Source organism: Girardinichthys multiradiatus, chromosome 18 (genome assembly GCF_021462225.1).
Source record: "Girardinichthys multiradiatus isolate DD_20200921_A chromosome 18, DD_fGirMul_XY1, whole genome shotgun sequence".
Lineage (NCBI taxonomy): Eukaryota > Metazoa > Chordata > Actinopteri > Cyprinodontiformes > Goodeidae > Girardinichthys > Girardinichthys multiradiatus.
Genome location: NC_061810.1, coordinates 44,625,534 through 44,643,181, shown reverse-complemented (window position 1 = coordinate 44,643,181; position 17,648 = coordinate 44,625,534). Strand labels below are relative to the sequence as shown.

Genomic DNA, 17,648 nt, shown 5'->3' with positions numbered 1-17,648 from the left:
CAATTCAGACTTTTAGCCTGTAATCCTTTCTGCTCAACCTGGTACCAACCAAACGTGACACTGTGAATAAAACTGTGGAGCTGCCATAAAGTGCAAAACTGTGGAAACACTGTGGAGTTTGGCTGAATCTCATTTCACCTCTTCACCTCCAGCGCTCAAACAATAATTTTGGGTCACAGTTCCAAATATTCATGGAATTATTTTCATATTTTAATGCTACAATAACCACTGGGATTGTCCCAATAGATTACATTTAAAATTTACCTAAAAAACATCAAACAGTCAGTTTTTTAATTTAAACTACATTATAATCACAATAACTGTTATAATGTGTAGTGTAAGGCATGGCAGCATATTTTGCTTTGTAGCATCTTTAGTTCTTCTTAACAGGCCAAAAAACATTATATATATCTATATATATATAGATATATAAAAAGTTGCATAGTATTTTAGCCTAAAACCAGGCTTTGGTCTAAACCTTTATTAAAAATACAAAGGATTCCTAATATTAGCATAAACATTTTAAACAGCAATTGTATGTAACAATGTAGTTTATATTATTTAAAGCTGAAAAGCAGCAATTATTCCCAATCATATTATAAACATAATAATATAACATAAGATAATATATGATTACTACAGTTAATAAAGCAAAACAAAAAACACAACCCCACTAAATCTGGTTTAGATTAATTAAAACTGCTCTTTATGGAGTGACACAAGGCATTTTTAGAATCACAGCAAATGTTTATTAATATCCTGACATCTGTAGTCTGATTCAGATCAGCTTTAAACAATTTTTAAATATTCGATTTTCAGTTTGGGTTTATTTGATTTTCACTACATTTAACTTACAATTTCTGTCAGCAAACTAAAAACAAACAAGAGACCAGAAAGATGTGAGAATATCTAGTTTAAATGAATTAAAAGTAATTAAAAGATTACCATAAACATTCCTCAGAAGTAAGAAACACATTAAAAAGCAAATGTGTTAAATTCACATCATAACAGCAAACATCAATGTTCTTCGTGACTCGTGATCAGGTGAGAAGCTGAATCCTGTAACAATATGAAAGACTGGAAGAGCAATGTTGTTGTTTCAAAATCAAAATAGACTTCTTTTGTTTGTGTTTTTTGGGGCAAGTGAGGTTACAAGATTGTCATTTTCTGCATATCAATGCTTAAAATGTAAATATTCACTTGGAATTTAGAAGAAATGTGAGTAGTGTATTAACAAAATTTTCATTTTTTACTAAAATAATATGCCTACAAATAGTGAAGTCTGCAATTTTTGCAATTGCAATTTTTATGTTGTTGATGTTAATCATCATACACCACATACTGTGGCTCAGTAGGAAGAGTAGTCGTCTTGGAATCAGAAGGTTGTGGGTTCGATTCCTCCTGCCTCTTGTTGATGTGGCCCTGAGCACTTAAATTCCAAGTTAACTATACCGATCTGCGTACTGGTGTATGAATGTGTGAGCGTTAGTGAGTGCGATTGGGTGATCTGTATGACTGGAAAGGCGCTATATTAGTTCAGTCCATTTACTTAACTGCATGTTTAGTTAAATATAAATAAAGTTTTATTTCCCTGAGAACAAGTCTGACTGTTTTCCACGAACTGAGACCTAATTTGTAACTACTGGTTCGGGCTAGTTTCAACTTAACCACAAGGCCTGTGTGCTGTGAACTACCCGCACAGTAGGGGTCGCTAGCGATCTCTGCAGGGGGTCTGCGCCAGCAGGGAAAATAACAGTTCCAGTCACAGAGTGGCACCAAACACACACCAGAGAACAAGAAAAAACAGGTCGGATTGTGAGCAGGAAATTAGCACCAAAGCTCAATTTAGAGAATTCAGGAGATTTCTACGGTTTTCCCAGTGTGGATAATTTATCTTTAAGGGACAAGCATATAAAACTGCATAGATATTCTGATTAGAAATCACTTTATTCCTGATCTTTTCTTCTTCTACTCTTTTGACTAGATAGTGTATAAACAGGCGCATGATTGCCCTCTATGAACCTGTAGCTCTCAGAGTGGATTCTTTGTATGAGGTAAAAATAGTATAAACAGGTGTGAGTTCTGTTCTTCAAGGACCAAGCAGTTCACATACAGACACAGAGAGGTATGTCAAGCATTTAAGCACAACAATTTAACTTCTGTAAATGAATATTTAGGTCCATGGTCTAAAAACGAATCATTTGATAGCAATCTCTTTTTTCAACATGGGCTTACATTTCTCAGAGCAACATGCTTTTGTCTATGTTGGGCAACAGAGGCTGATTCCAATGCGCTTTGCAAGAGGATGCTGATGTAGGAAACAAAAGATGTCTCCTTCAAAATAAACGCCATTTTTGAATATGCAAATAAGTAACACTTTATGCATATTTAATTTCTAATTTTTAAGCAGTTAAGGATGTCTAAAGGGTCCGTGGATCTGTGGCTCTGTTCAATTGTTCTTGGCTGTCAAGCTCGGTCTGTCATGGAGCATGCTTGAATTTGGAGATGTTGGCAGCTTAATGGAACAGTTAAGGTAAGGATCTACATTCCCCTGGTAACAAGCACAGAAACTGGTGTTTCTATTTAGCAATGCTAACCATGCTAAGCCTTAATATAAAATTATAAACACTGGAATAATTTTGTCTGTTTTAGAATGTGACTAAAACACACACTATGTGACGTCACCTACTAATATAAATAATTACTGACTGCTCAAGGCATGCCGGGTCTAAATAGCTAAAAATGTAGTGCTGGCAAGTCAAAGCTTTACTATAACTGTAGAACAGAAATCGGCCCCAAAATTGTAATCGGTTCATCCCTTTTTCTCCTTGGCCACAGCTGGGACCAAGGCTCTGTGCTGGAGGGGGCAGATAACATGGCATCTCTCCAGTTTACAGCAAACGGACAACTTTCTCAAATGTCCCGTCACCGTGGAAACCATCTACAAAAGCATCCCAGCTATTCACCAAGAGGAAAGAGGTGAAGGAGAAAAAAAGGCAGTGCAGAAGAGATGGAAGAGGAGGTAACAAAGAGTGGAGAGGATGAAAGTAGGGAGATAGATCATCGGAAGCCCACAGCGACAGAGCGGGAGGAGAGATAGAGGAGAAAAAAGATTAAAGGTAGGAAATAATAATGGGAAAGGGGGCCTCAGTTATAAGAGGCTGGAATATGAGGGAATGTGAGGGATTTATGGAGAAAATGAAACCTTCAGCTCCACTACACCCTTGTATGAAAACAAGAAAATGACCCTCAGCTACACAAGCTGAGGAATTTCTCAGGATACACACACACCCAGAGCGGAAATACAGCCCACAAAGCCATGTCTGTCCTCTGAACAAAGCAAACTGCACCATTGCCATGGCACAGTCCATCAGTGTGTTCAGACATCCCATCACCAGCAGACACTGATTGAAGCTCCATTCTGCTGAAACAGAGTTTTGGGAGCAATCCTGACCAGTGAACACTGACTGGAAACTAACAGTGGTGATAAGTCATCAATCACAATCTCAATCCAGGAATCCTGTAATTTTCCTTCCAAAAGGTCTGATATCTAGATAGATCAATAGATCTCCAGACTTTGTGAAGGCCTTTTTAAGGTTTTACTTGGAATTTGGCTATTTTTTGACCTAATTTCACTTGAGTATCTGACCACTTTCCTGAGAAATGTAATTTTTCTTTGTTAGCATGTTTAATCAGACATATGAACCATTCAGACAACAAGGCTTGACCACAGCTTATCAGTTCATTTCTCTTTGTGGGTCAGTACTGACCGTACTGATGAACACTTTATAGTACACCCTAATTCCATTCATTGTGGTTCTGATGCCAGTTTGAATTAAGAAATATGACATTATGACCAGTAATTAATACAATATATATATTAATTAGGGGTGTACACACACAAAAAAAAATCACGGTTCGGTAGAACTGACTGGAGATTCGGTCGAATTTCTTTTATCAATAAAGGATGATTGGTGGTGCGGCTTAGCGGTAGAGCACGCGACCCATGTACTGAGTCCTCAGTGTTCAACGCAGACATCCCAGGTTCAAGTCCCGACCTGGCAAGACCTTAAAAGTTTGTCCACTTTGAAATAAAGGACCATGTTCCTGTTGAAAAATGCCTACGCTGACATAAAGTTCTAGTTCGGTCCACCTTTCTTTCTCCACTGTAGCTACATTACAAACCCTAATGTCTCTGCATAAGAGTTCAGTGACAGCTATGTGTTTTGTTTTGGTCTCACTTTTTAAGGTTGCTCTACAGAAGGTTGGATTGTGCACCTAGTTCAGCACTTTCTGCATGTGTTCAGGTATAAAACAACAATGTACTCGTTCAGGACATGTGTGTACCGTACCGACAGGGCTGTACCACATATTTTTGTACAAATAAGTGTATTGTTACATGCCTACAATTACTTAATCTAAGCAGGTTGGTACCAAATGTCCAGAGGCAGATGGTTTCTTTCTACATCCCAAAAGCTGGGTACAAAGAACCAGGGCCCGTATTCACAAAGAATCCTAAGACTCAAAGCAGCTCCTAGTGACGTCAATTTTCCATCTGTAAGATAAAAGTTATTGATGAAGCATCTCAGGCCTTAAGAGAGCTCCTAAAGTAAACAAATGTTAAGAGTAGTGAGGAGGACTTTTAGTGAGCCTAAGAGCAGAGAAGATGGAGGAATGACAGAGAGAAAGGAAAGATACTCTCCAAACAATGAAGAACAGTAAATTAATAAAATGCTACCGGCTTGATCGCACAGGGATCCAACACCTTAATAGTCAAGTGAGCACATAAACCTCTATAACAGTCATACAGTTATTAATATAGAGATAAGATTAACCTTATCATCCCCCTAGGGGGAAATTACATAGTTTCAGCAGCAGGATAGGTTAAAGGTCAACCTCTAGTAAAGTAATATTAGGAAGGATTAAAAAATCATAGAAACAATAATAAATAACCATGAATAAAAAGTGAACAAAGATACAAATAATATAGTACAAAATTATTTAAATATGTACAGACTGTAAAATGCTGTCAAAAAATTAATTTGGAAAAAATTTGAAAAACTCTAAATAATATATATATGCATAAATACAAACTCTAGACAACAGTAAAATAATCTAAGCACTATATACATAGAAGGTAGATGTAAATGAGTTGAATAAGTATTTGCTATATTGTAGACGATGTCAGTAGTCTAAATGGTCATCTATAACGCTCCCCATCTGTGGAGAAGTTCTCTGGCTTGCTGCTATCTCCTCTCTAGCTTCTGATTGCAGCAGGTACCAGAGCTGCTCACATTCCAGCCTGATGCTGGAAGCAGAGGGAACGACTGGGAATGCCAGTTTGTTTCCACTGTGATCCCAGGACCAAATCTACCTTTCAACACTCCTCTCTTCAGGTTCTGCTCAGTTGTTAAATTCAATTTTCTCCACCTTTTCTTCTCTGTTTTGTTTTGGTCATTTTACCAAGCTAAACGTCATTATACAAGAAGGAGATCACAGTAAAATGCTGAATATTTAATATTAATATGAAATAGATGCAGTATGAGGAAGACCAGCATGGCGAATAAACATAATAATAAGCAAATCACAATAATGATGAGCAGGTAAATAAGCTCCATTCAAATATTTTGATGTGACAATTAATTTTATCTTGCTAAGTTTTATCTTCATGATTTACACATTTCAGAATCCAGTCTAAATTCTATTTTTGGTTAATTTTTTCTCTGTTGATAACTAGGAGCGCATTTGCTTTTGTTTTTTTGGTTTTTTGCAGCAACCAATCACAGCACTTGGAAGACACCTAGCAACGGGATCAACTACACCTCCTCACTAAGATAGGCAGTTCTGTCATCTCTTAGCTTAGAGTCCTCTCAGCAGCGAACAGAATCATTATTAAGCTAGGACCTTCTGGTAGGAATCTTTGTGAATACGGAGCAAGAACTGCAAAATAGGAAAAGTTGACAGGGTGAATTGACCAGCCCTCTCAGGGGTGTTTTCCACCAAACTGGTTCAATTGTTAAAGTGGTGCAAGTGCACTACTGATGCTACCCCAGTTTCAACCTGGAGTAGGATCAGAACCAAGAGAGGGGTCGTGGATCTGTTTTTGATCTGCTTCATTTAAGACAGAAAACTTTAGAAACACATTAATTGAAAAATATCAGCATCAGATCAACATGAGCTCACTGATCATCCTCCTGTTTATTTTGATATCACCCGTCACAAAGTTTACACAGGCCAACGGGCTGCACAGACCTGCATTCGCAGCCCATTTTTTTCAGCTGAGTTTATACTTTTTAACACTATCTGTGCTTTAATATCTTCATGTTGATAAATCCGGCATCAAACAATGTGCAGAGTTAACTCGGATTGTCCAGCTCTGACAATGCTGGTGAAATCAGAGATCAGCTCGTCAAGATTTTGAGGTGTTCACAAACACGCTAGCGGCTTCAAACCCTGTTAGTAAATTAAGATATCAGGACATCTGTGAACAGGCATAATGAAATAAACATGATTAATGTGATTAAATCGCACCCCTGCAGTCTAACCATTCACAAAAACATACAGGTCCTTCTCAAAATATTAGCATATTGTGATGAAGTTCATTATTTTCCATAATGTCATGATGAAAATTTAACATTCATATATTTTAGATTCATTGCACACTAACTGAAATATTTCAGGTCTTTTATTGTCTTCATACGGATGATTTTGGCATACAGCTCATGAAAACCCAAAATTCCTATCTCACAAAATTAGCATATCATTAAAAGGGTCTCTAAACGAGCTATGAACCTAATCATCTGAATCAACGAGTTAACTCTAAACACCTGCAAAAGATTCCTGAGGCCTTTAAAACTCCCAGCCTGGTTCATCACTCAAAACCCCAATCATGGGTAAGAATGCCGACCTGACTGCTGTCCAGAAGGCCACTATTGACTCCCTCAAGCAAGAGGGTAAGACACAGAAAGAAATTTCTAAACGAATAGGCTGTTCCCAGAGTGCTGTATCAAGGCACCTCAGTGGGAAGTCTGTGGGAAGGAAAAAGTGTGGCAGAAAAAGCTGCACAACGAGAAGAGGTGACCGGACCCTGAGGAAGATTGTGGAGAAGGGCCGATTCCAGACCTTGGGGGACCTGCGGAAGCAGTGGACTGAGTCTGGAGTAGAAACATCCAGAGCCACCGTGCACAGGCGTGTGCAGGAAATGGGCTACAGGTGCCGCATTCCCCAGGTCAAGCCACTTTTGAACCAGAAACAGCGGCTGTAGCGCCTGACCTGGGCTACAGAGAAGCAGCACTGGACTGTTGCTCAGTGGTCCAAAGTACTTTTTTCGGATGAAAGCAAATTCTGCATGTCATTCGGAAATCAAGGTGCCAGAGTCTGGAGGAAGACTGGGGAGAAGGAAATGCCAAAATGCCAGAAGTCCAGTGTCAAGTACCCACAGTCAGTGATGGTCTGGGGTGCCGTGTCAGCTGCTGGTGTTGGTCCACTGTGTTTTATCAAGGGCAGGGTCAATGCAGCTAGCTATCAGGAGATTTTGGAGCACTTCATGCTTCCATCTGCTGAAAAGCTTTATGGAGATGAAGATTTCATTTTTCAGCACGACCTGGCACCTGCTCACAGTGCCAAAACCACTGGTAAATGGTTTACTGACCATGGTATCACTGTGCTCAATTGGCCTGCCAACTCTCCTGACCTGAACCCCATAGAGAATCTGTGGGATATTGTGAAGAGAACGTTGAGAGACTCAAGACCCAACACTCTGGATGAGCTAAAGGCCGCTATCGAAGCATCCTGGGCCTCCATAAGACCTCAGCAGTGCCACAGGCTGATTGCCTCCATGCCACGCCGCATTGAAGCAGTCATTTCTGCAAAAGGATTCCCGACCAAGTATTGAGTGCATAACTGTACATGATTATTTGAAGGTTGACGTTTTTTGTATTAAAAACACTTTTCTTTTATCGGTCGGATGAAATATGCTAATTTTGTGAGATAGGAATTTTGGGTTTTCATGAGCTGTATGCCAAAATCATCCGTATTAAGACAATAAAAGACCTGAAATATTTCAGTTAGTGTGCAATGAATCTAAAATATATGAATGTTAAATTTTCATCATGACATTATGGAAAATAATAAACTTTATCACAATATGCTATGGCGCTATTTTGAGAAGGATCTGTATGTGTCAATCGACTTGATTGCTCTGATGACCTAAATGAAAATAACTGAGAGCAGAGTTCTTGTTTCTGTCAGAACGAGCGTTTCGCCATCGGCTTTTTGTGGCTGAAAGGAACCAGCTGCAAAATCCCTTCATCTGTCAGATTGAGATGGGAAATGAGAAGAAAAGTTTTCACGGAGATCTCAGGGCCAGCTGAGTTTCGTAAAAAACGTCTTGGTTTGCAGCCAAAGATTTAGTTGGGGATATTCCAGGTGGGTGTATCTTTCAGTTTCCCGTCACATGTTATAATGAACATATTATCATGGTTGGAACCTAAAAAATACATCCCTTCCAGATTAAACCTCTCATCCAGTCAATGCTTGACCCTCAGTGGCTTTGGTTTGTCATCTCCTTTATGGGCGAATGCTTTTTTTTCTGTTCCAGTCTTTCTTAGAGGATCATCACATTATCACAGGCAAACCCTTGAAGCACTGTCACTCTCACCGCTGCCTTTCTTACTTGTTAGTAATTATTCCCTGTTTTATTTTAAGTGCCTGTGGATCCATGAGCCAACTGAACGGCTGTAAAAGCAGGGAGGTGGAGCAATTCTTCCAAGAGAAGAAGAAAAAACGCATTTAATTAGGGCAAAGTACCCCCTTCAGTCTTTTCCCTGGGAAGAACAAATCTCTGGACTAGTTTTAAGAAATCAAGTTCTTCTGACCAGGTCTCATTCAGAGAGAAAAATAAACATTCAAAATCAAAAGGAAAGTATTATGTCTATACTGGTATTTTGAAAAAATAGGATTTGCTACATGACTGACAGCTTTAAAAACTGATGCCTGAGGAGTGATTTTAATCTTTTTGTTTCAGGACAGAAAACATAAAATGATAAAAAATTAATTAGTTTAATAAAATATAGGCTGATATAAACAGTAATTCTAAATAATGAATCAAGGAATCAGTGTCTTATTTATCTCCCCGTCAGGCCGTTCATTGTTCCTCTTAACATGATTTCTCATTCATCTTTGACTTATGAGTGAACCATCACGGTATAGATGTCGTCAAAGCCTGCTCCACGCAATTAAATGGGGAATACATTAAGGTCCTTGTTTAGAAGATGCACACAAATGTTTTTATTGGTGTTTGACACGAATAGGAATAATTTATTGCTCATGTTTATTATTAAGAGTGGCTTGGAACCAATTTCTATCAGTAAACTTTGAAGAATTATTAATTATTATTACCCCCAAGGATTATAAGTGTCATTTGATTTGTTTTTCTGTGTCTGTATCTGTGTTTATTTTCTTTGTGATTGTATTGTAATTGTTCTTCCTCATGTACAGTGCTTTGAATGTCTTGTTACTGAAAAGCGCTATATAAATAAACTTACCTTACCTATGTGTCTGAATACCTTCTTTGCCTTCAACCAACAATACACCAAACATACACTGGTTCAAAAATAGGAAAAACATTGTCAGGAATGTGCCCCAGGCCATAGGATATAATCTGAAACACTCCACACCAAAGCAATGCATGAAAGACTTGAGACAGTGACATGCCTTTTAAAACGTACTCCTTTTTTATTTTAAATCAGAAAAATATTTTGTGTCACCGGTGATCTTAAATAACAGTGGAGAGTTGAAAAGCCTAAAGGGTCAAAATAAAAATATTATAAACCAAGAATTTAACACCGGCCTTTATCAACCGCCACCTGGCTTCCAAACACTGTCATGCCAGGTAAGTTAGGAGTATTTTATTTATTTCACAGTTTCACGTTTGGAGGAGTAATTCAGGTCTGCATTACAATCTATTTTACATAAGGTCAGTTTATATGTAAAGAAACACCTCGTCATTTTTAGGTTTGTGCTGTTTTCACACCAAGTTTAACATATGACCTGTAAGGCAGTTTTTAAGTAGTTCCAGCGGGACATGTTTTCATATTTTATTTAGAGCCATTTTGATAACTAGTTTCTCTTTTTCTCCTGTTTAAAATAAGCAATGTACCAAATGTTGACCCTAAAACAGAACTATGTAATAAATTATAATTTATATGTACTCTTAGCATGGCCTGGTTTCTCAATATAAAAAAGTATATCAAATTTTTTAAGATTTTAAAACCGATAAATTTTTAATAATGCCACTGCTGCGCAGTATTATAGAGTAAGTTAAAGGTAAAGTGCTGGGAAAGATTGGAGAACTTTTCAGCTATAGCTAGACCTCCCCCTTCTCCACCTGTTGCTGCACACTGGCACAGTAAGCTGTTTGAAGATATTTTCGGCAATGGAAAATAGCATCACTATGTAGGCAGGACAGGTTAAGCTGTACTGTAACTAATGTTGGCAACAAACTGCGACTGGAGCCATCAGCTAAAGCTGCAGGTTCCCTACCGAGGCAGATGACATGACTAATGAACCTGCTATCATCACCTTGTCGTGTCAGAATCAGGAACGACCATCAGAAATGAACTAATGTTTGTATGAAGCTTATTTATTGTCGGGCTAGGACTTCGCCCCATATTTCTTCCTTTTGTTACCATTTTATCCTGACGTACTTCCATTTTGTTAGCATGTATTTGTTTATATATCATTCAAGACAACCTGTTGGATCTCGGATTTTCTAGCCCATAATTATTTTAAAATCAGTGAGAAACTTCCATATGTTCTCTCCCATTTCCTGCTGTGTGTGTCTGCTTGTCAAAATCCAACTGACTCAAAATAAATACGATAGATAATATATTTTAATCAATAGTGTGGCATAATTTGTAACTGTTTTTATTTAAAAGCAATTAGACTGTATTTTAGGTTTCTACATATTCTTTTATTTTTGTTTTAATATTGCAATCCTGAGAAACAGTGCTATTTTTGTTTGCTCAGAATATTTACAATCAATTTGCCCTTCTGTTTATTTTGTTGCTACCGCTGTGGTACAGGTTGACTAATTATTGAATAGTTCATACAAAGATTTATAAAGTACAACAGCCACAAATTGAACACTGAAAGTCAAGTAAAATCCATACAGGTCAGCGAAGACAATTGGAAAAAATATTTAGATAAAGTTGCAAGTATTTTAAATAATAGAGATTACTTCATTAATGGTTCATTGTAATGGGCCCGTATGATTTCAGCCAGAACTTTAATATTCGGAAATGTTTATGAGTTTTTTAAAGACAGGATAATTCACAGGTTTACCCATCCATACGCCCTTTTCATACCCTTGCATTGCAGTTTTCTCCCTTCCTACTTCCACTTCGTACTTGTAGACACGCCATTTCATACCCATGTACTTAACCACTGTCTGAGATTATTTCTCCTGTTCAGTTTGTATTTTTGATTAATTATGGAGATAAACAGTCATAAAAATGCCCAGGTTTCCTTTAAAAATTGAGCAATTTAATCAGTAATTTTTCAGATTTTCTTAAGGTGTGATAAAGCGTTTTTGGACTTTCTCTGGTTTTTAACTCATTTTCATTTAGCTAGCATGTCTTTTAAGCAGTAGGCTGCAGGCTAGTTACCCAAGCAGATAGCTAAACTAATTAAACAGCTATCAGCTTGTTTGACTCTTTAAGCTACTCTATGAGCAGAATAATAAAAGAGAATAATGTTTTGCACGATAAGCCTATTTACTTGAACTGTACTGTAATAATTAATATGTAATAGGTTAGTTGCAGTTGGAATAATTGTTGCTTTTTCATCATGATATACATCTTTGTTTTTTAATGTCTCCGTTACCACTGTGATACCAGCTAATGACTAATTGTGCGTTTTATAAAGACGAGAAAAGCTGACAAGAGGAGGAACAAAGAGAGGTGTCAAGTGTAAATAAAACATCACGAGTCCAACAGTAAACAAAAAATACCAGCTGTAGATGAATGAGTATGACTGATCATTTCGAGACTTTAAAACCTTAATCAAAAGAGACACACTGCAAAATGTAACATTACAATAATAGAAGATTTAAGCTTTTTTGTGCAAAATCTAATCAAATCAGAGGTGCCTGAGGTTGTAAGAAAGCTAAATCTTTAGATTTAAATAGGGATTTTTTGGTTTTCTTGTAATTCTTATAATTGTATTGCAAACAAAAAGTTAGTCCGTTAAAGTCTTTGTTGGAGACTTCTGAGAAATGGGTCTTCCTGTGACTTTAACAGAAAAATCCATGAACTTTTTGCAAAGTGTTAGTTCCAAACACACACAAAAAAAATCACCAGTAGGAGTAGAAATGATCACAGTACAAATGCTCCTTTTTCTGCAGATTCAAATCTTCACTCAATCCTTCCCTGCAACACATCTTGTCAGGCTTGTAGCGGCTGCCACCATCTTTCCCTCTCCTGTTTTCTCCTGCGTCAGACAGAAAACACAAAGCCACTGCTTGTGAACATTCACTCAGTGGCTGACGGTCGACATCAGGATGCCTGCTGCATCCTGTGTTTGATTATCCTTACATTCTGTCAGCCGGGAGAGGAGGGAGCAGGGCAGAGCGGGAGGAGACTGAGGAGCCATTTCCCTCCACAGATTTCAAACAGGATCTATAAACCTGGCTATTCTTTTTCACCTATCCAACACAGTCGCACACAACCCTTGGGGTCATTCACAGCAAACATCAGATTATATTTGGCTTTATCTTCCTACCTGCTTATATTATGGGGCAGATTGGTTTCTATCTGGAGATCAGCAGAGAGGATGGAGAATGAAGACTAGTGAAGACAGGAAGGAAACTTTGCTTTGATTCCTCACAGGAAGAACTGCCAAATATTAGGTAAGGGTACATGAAGTGTTAGCGAAAAGATGGATAATGTTTTTGTGTCACGTTTGTGTAAAATACAAAACCAGATATAAACCAGATGAATTCAGGAGATGTTTTGGCAAATCAGAACTGCTGTATTGTTCCCAACATTTGCTTCATCTCCAAATATTCATCCATTCACCAAAGAGTACTGTGTAAATGTTTTAAACCATCCCACATTTCTTGATGTTTTTCACTTCTGTCAGACTTTCTCGTAATTTTCAAACCGTCTGTTAAAGCTTTTATGGACTTTTTATTATTTTTAACTCATTTCATTTAGCTAGCATGTCTGTTGAGCAGCAGGCTGCAGACTAGTTACCCAAGCAGATAGCTAAACTAATTAACCAGCCATCAGCTTGTTTGATTTTCATAGCTTACTCTATGAGGAGCAGAATAGTAAAAGAGAATCATGTTTTGCACAATAAGCCAATTTACTTGAACTGTACTGTCTTTTTCATCATCTTTGTTTTAAATGTCTCCGTTACCACTGTCATTTTTATTCAAGATTGTTATGCAGTGAGAATCTGATACCAGCCTATAATTGTATGTCCGTTATATAAAGACCAGAAAAGTTGACGAACAAAGAGAGGAAGTGTCAGGTGTAAATAAACATCACGAGTCCAGCAAAGACCTAAGCCAGGACCTGAAAGATGAGTCAACCTTCAGGTAATCATGTATCACCAACTTGATGAGAAAACATTTTTTGTCCATCAACCTATGTTATCATTGTTGTTTCTCTAAAGCAAACGAAATAGAGACATGTTTTTCTATTGTGACAGGCCACTGGTTTAGTGTAAAAAGATTTATAACTGTTCTTTGTCTGTTACATACAGGGGTCCAGACAGTTCAACGAGATACAAAAGCTTGCAGCTTGTGTCGCTGTGTTGCAGCTTTTGTATTTTGTTAAAACTTCTGGGCCACCGTAGGTTAAGTGTCCATACAACACTGGCTCATCTATCACCCACTTTGAAAGCTAAATATTAATTTAATAAATGTTCATAACAATGATATGTCACTCATATTACACCACATGTCTCACCTTTTATGCTTAAGTGTTTAATAAAGCAGAGCAAACTGACTTAACAAGCCGAAAACAATCCTTCCTCTGAAAACAAGCCAGAAAAAATGAATGCAAAAACAGCCGAAGTCTAAAGAAACACTTTAGAAGACCTTAAAAAAGCCTGAAGAACAACTGACTCAAGACTCCAGTATAATACTGTCTTTCTCAGGATGACCAAGGAACAGGTTGGTTTTCCTGTTGCTTACCATCATACAGAGATTACGATGAAATAAATCAGAAGCTGTAACCGGACTGAATGTATTTGGACCTGAATACAACTGTATGATTACATTGTATTGGAATGAAGTGGCTTAACTTGAATTTATAGACTAAATACAATTCTGTTGAGCTGCGTATTAAATTTGCTCTGTTTGAAAGCCGGACAAACCACTGCCCTCTGCAAAGAAAGGGGGAAGCAGAAGAAGTTTTATCGAATAAGAGAAGTAGAACTGTCCTGTGTTCAGTGAACTGCTTTCCAACATCATATAGAGCTAAATTTAGGGGAGCCTTTCAGCTGTTAAACCAAATATGGTGCACAAACAGTCAGGTTATGAAGACGTTGCTTTCTGAAAGAAAATTAGGTGTGTGGAAGAACACGACATGTTATCCATTACTGAAACACATCTTCAACTGGTTTTGTCTCCTAAAAACATCAACAAGTTATTATAACTGAGAACTTGAAATGAAGGAAAGAAATGTTCAAGCTTCTATAAATTGGTGTTTATTGCTTCATATTTGCAGTTCTCACTGGGGTGTGTGAATTTGAGATTACGATGCGAGCACAGCACAATAAACCTGACATTTCTGAGTGCGAGGTGTGTGTGATAAAGTCAATCGGCTGAAAAATATCTGCTAAGGTTGAGTTGTGACGATAAAGAGATAATCCCACTGAGGCCTTTACCTGCAGCCTGATGTTCGGAAGACTAAGCAGGTGTAACGGCACGTAATTAGGATGAGAAAGTTTAAAATATTTATTTCTTCCACAATGAAGATAATTACTTTTCATTTATGGCTAATGACTAGGAACTGTAGTTTATTACGTTACCGAAAATAATTTAGTGATCTGGTCTGTGGATTTGTACCATTAAGCCCAAAATTATTCATACCCCTGGCAGATTTAGGTTTAAAATAATCCATATTCAACCAACAAGTTTGTTTTGGATAGTAAAATGTAGTAAAAACTGTTTTTATTTACACTAAATAGAAAAAATGACAATGAAGATTTTTTATTATTATACCCTTCTCAATAATCAATGGAAAAAAATCTTAACAGCAGTCAAACCCTTCCTATAATGGCTGAGCAGCCTTTCATATTTTTAAGCTGGCATTAGCTGTTGCCAGATTAATCTTTTTCATTGAGCTCCAAGTTTTCAATGTTGGAAGACCACCTCGCCATCACCCTAATCTTTAGCTCCTGACACAGATTCAAGTCAGGACTCGGTCTGGACCAGAAGATTGTCTGCATCCTTTAAATATAGAGGACCATTTCCCTTTCAGTATCCTCCTTCTGATTCATTTCTATATATTTCTGTTTGCCATTTAGAGGGTTTTTTAAAAGGCCCATTTAGCTTCTAACATTCATGTACCAGTTTAACTTTTTCCAGGTCTGCTGTCAACTGACATATTTTCTTTTTTAAAGGACCATCACAGCTGTTCTTCAAACACCTGTTCCTGTCCTGCTGTTGGTACAATTAACCATTCTTCTGACACCGTCCATTAAAAGCTCTCTCAGTGAGCAACCTTTTCAATCCTCCACAGCCCTCCTTTTATCAGAGCGCTCTGAAAAACTCTGTATGAATCCATTTGCTGTTGCCTCGGCTTTCTCGATAAATGTACCTCCCCACCTGCCTCCCCACCTCGCTGCCTCTCTGATCCACGTGACCTGGCAACCCTCTCAACCTTCTCTATCTGGGCTTAAGAGTCCACGTGGTGTGGAGCGGATTACTCTCTTCACATCACCAGGCCAGATGTTTATGACTGAAATAGACAGCCTCAACCTTCGACTCAGACAAAGCCGCCATCCTTGACTTGATTTCTGTGTTATAACTGTGCGGCCTTCTTGGTATCTCAGAGTTACTTTATTGGACAAGCTGATGTTACTGCAGATTCAGCACTGAGCTCTCTCCTGTGAGCCAATAAAGAGATCAAATAGCCAATACAGTGCCCTCTGTAACATACACATTAGCATGATTAAATTGGCCGTTGCCTGCCCATTTATTAAACGCCTGTGTCTGCAGGGTGGGAGGTCTATTTAGCTGGTGAGTTGAGAAAGGGAAGGATGTGTGTAGAAGTGTCAGGAATGTGCCTGAAGCCAACATTATCCAGGTTAATAAGGGTTACCGGCTTACTTCTGACACCAAGAAGGGGGTTTTGGGCTCTTTTCCGGTTCTCAAGTCCACCTTCAGGATCAGTGGTTAGAGCTTCGGCACCAGTATCTTTGGTAATCATGTGTAAAACCTGTAACGATGGACTTCGGCTACTGATGGGATGTAGCTAGGTGACCTCATCCACCATTACAGTTTTAAAAACAATGGCAAAGACCGTAAGACCATGCATTGATGTTAAATCAAATATTAATGCTGTCATGTGTATCAAGTGCCACATGTTACTATCAGTAAGACCTCTTCAAAGATCTACCCGGACAAAAGGATGCCCACAATTCCTTGAGGAGAAGCAAACACCAGGAGTGCTGCAGTTCAGCACATGCTGCGGTGACACTAACGAATAGAACAGATAAAAAAAAAGAGGTCTGGGTACTGGTCCTATTATTGGTGAAATATCTGACAACCAATGTGGGGTTCGTTTGCACACTATTGGCTGTTATTTCACAGGAAATTGGGAGAGAGAGAAGGGGCCAGAAAACAAACCCAGGACAGCCACGTCAAGGACTAGTGTCAGGACATGTGGTGCCGGCTTTACCCACTGGGCCGCACAGCCCCCCAGGTGTGGTAAAGATGCTGTGATGAAAGAAAAGAAAGAATCTTATGCCAGCCTGAGTCTTTGTTGAACCTGAGGGATTTCACAGGGAGTTCATTGGCACTGACGACCAGTAATTGTTTTTTCCAGGTCTTTTAATATCATCAACTGCTGTATATAAATCCTGCTGCACCAGCATGAGAACCTCCTGTTTGTAGCCTTCCTCAAAACTACCAATCAAAGGTATGAATTCCCCTAGCTGTTCTTCAAAGAGGTAGACTGCTAATAAACTGGTAAGCTGGTAATATTCAGACCTCTCTTTGCAGTGTTTTTAATGGAGCCAGTTGAGACCCAACCAACCGGGCCTGGTTTCACGACTCTTTGTCCTGTGGTTTCCTCACTTAAATCGGAGTACATAACAGCTTTATCAGAAGAGATGTTAAAGGTGTTTGAAACGACATGGCTCTGCTGAATTTCTCTTGGACAAAACAGACAACTACAATAGTCTCCAGCACCAGCAGCTTTGAAGAATCTCGTGAACTGCTTTGGTCAAACAGAGGCAGGAGTGATTTCACAGGAGATTTTGGGGCCAAAGCAATTGTTAAACGGAGCTCAGTTTGTTTGAAAGCTCGTGCCCATGTTTTCCCACAGGCCACTTTCTGTGGATGCAGACTCTTTCCCCACTTTGTTCTGCTCTCTCAGCACTTTAAAGGAGGGATTAGACCAGGAGCATGTCTC

The 17,648-nt window shown here is 38.5% G+C and overlaps 1 protein-coding gene across 5 annotated transcripts in view; it reads right to left on the bottom strand.

Moving 5' to 3' along the window:
- The window catches only part of aplp2 (amyloid beta (A4) precursor-like protein 2), an 87,411-nt gene that overhangs the window by 53,089 nt on the left and 16,674 nt on the right, over positions 1–17,648 (bottom strand). The gene's annotated exons all lie outside the window — the stretch shown is intronic.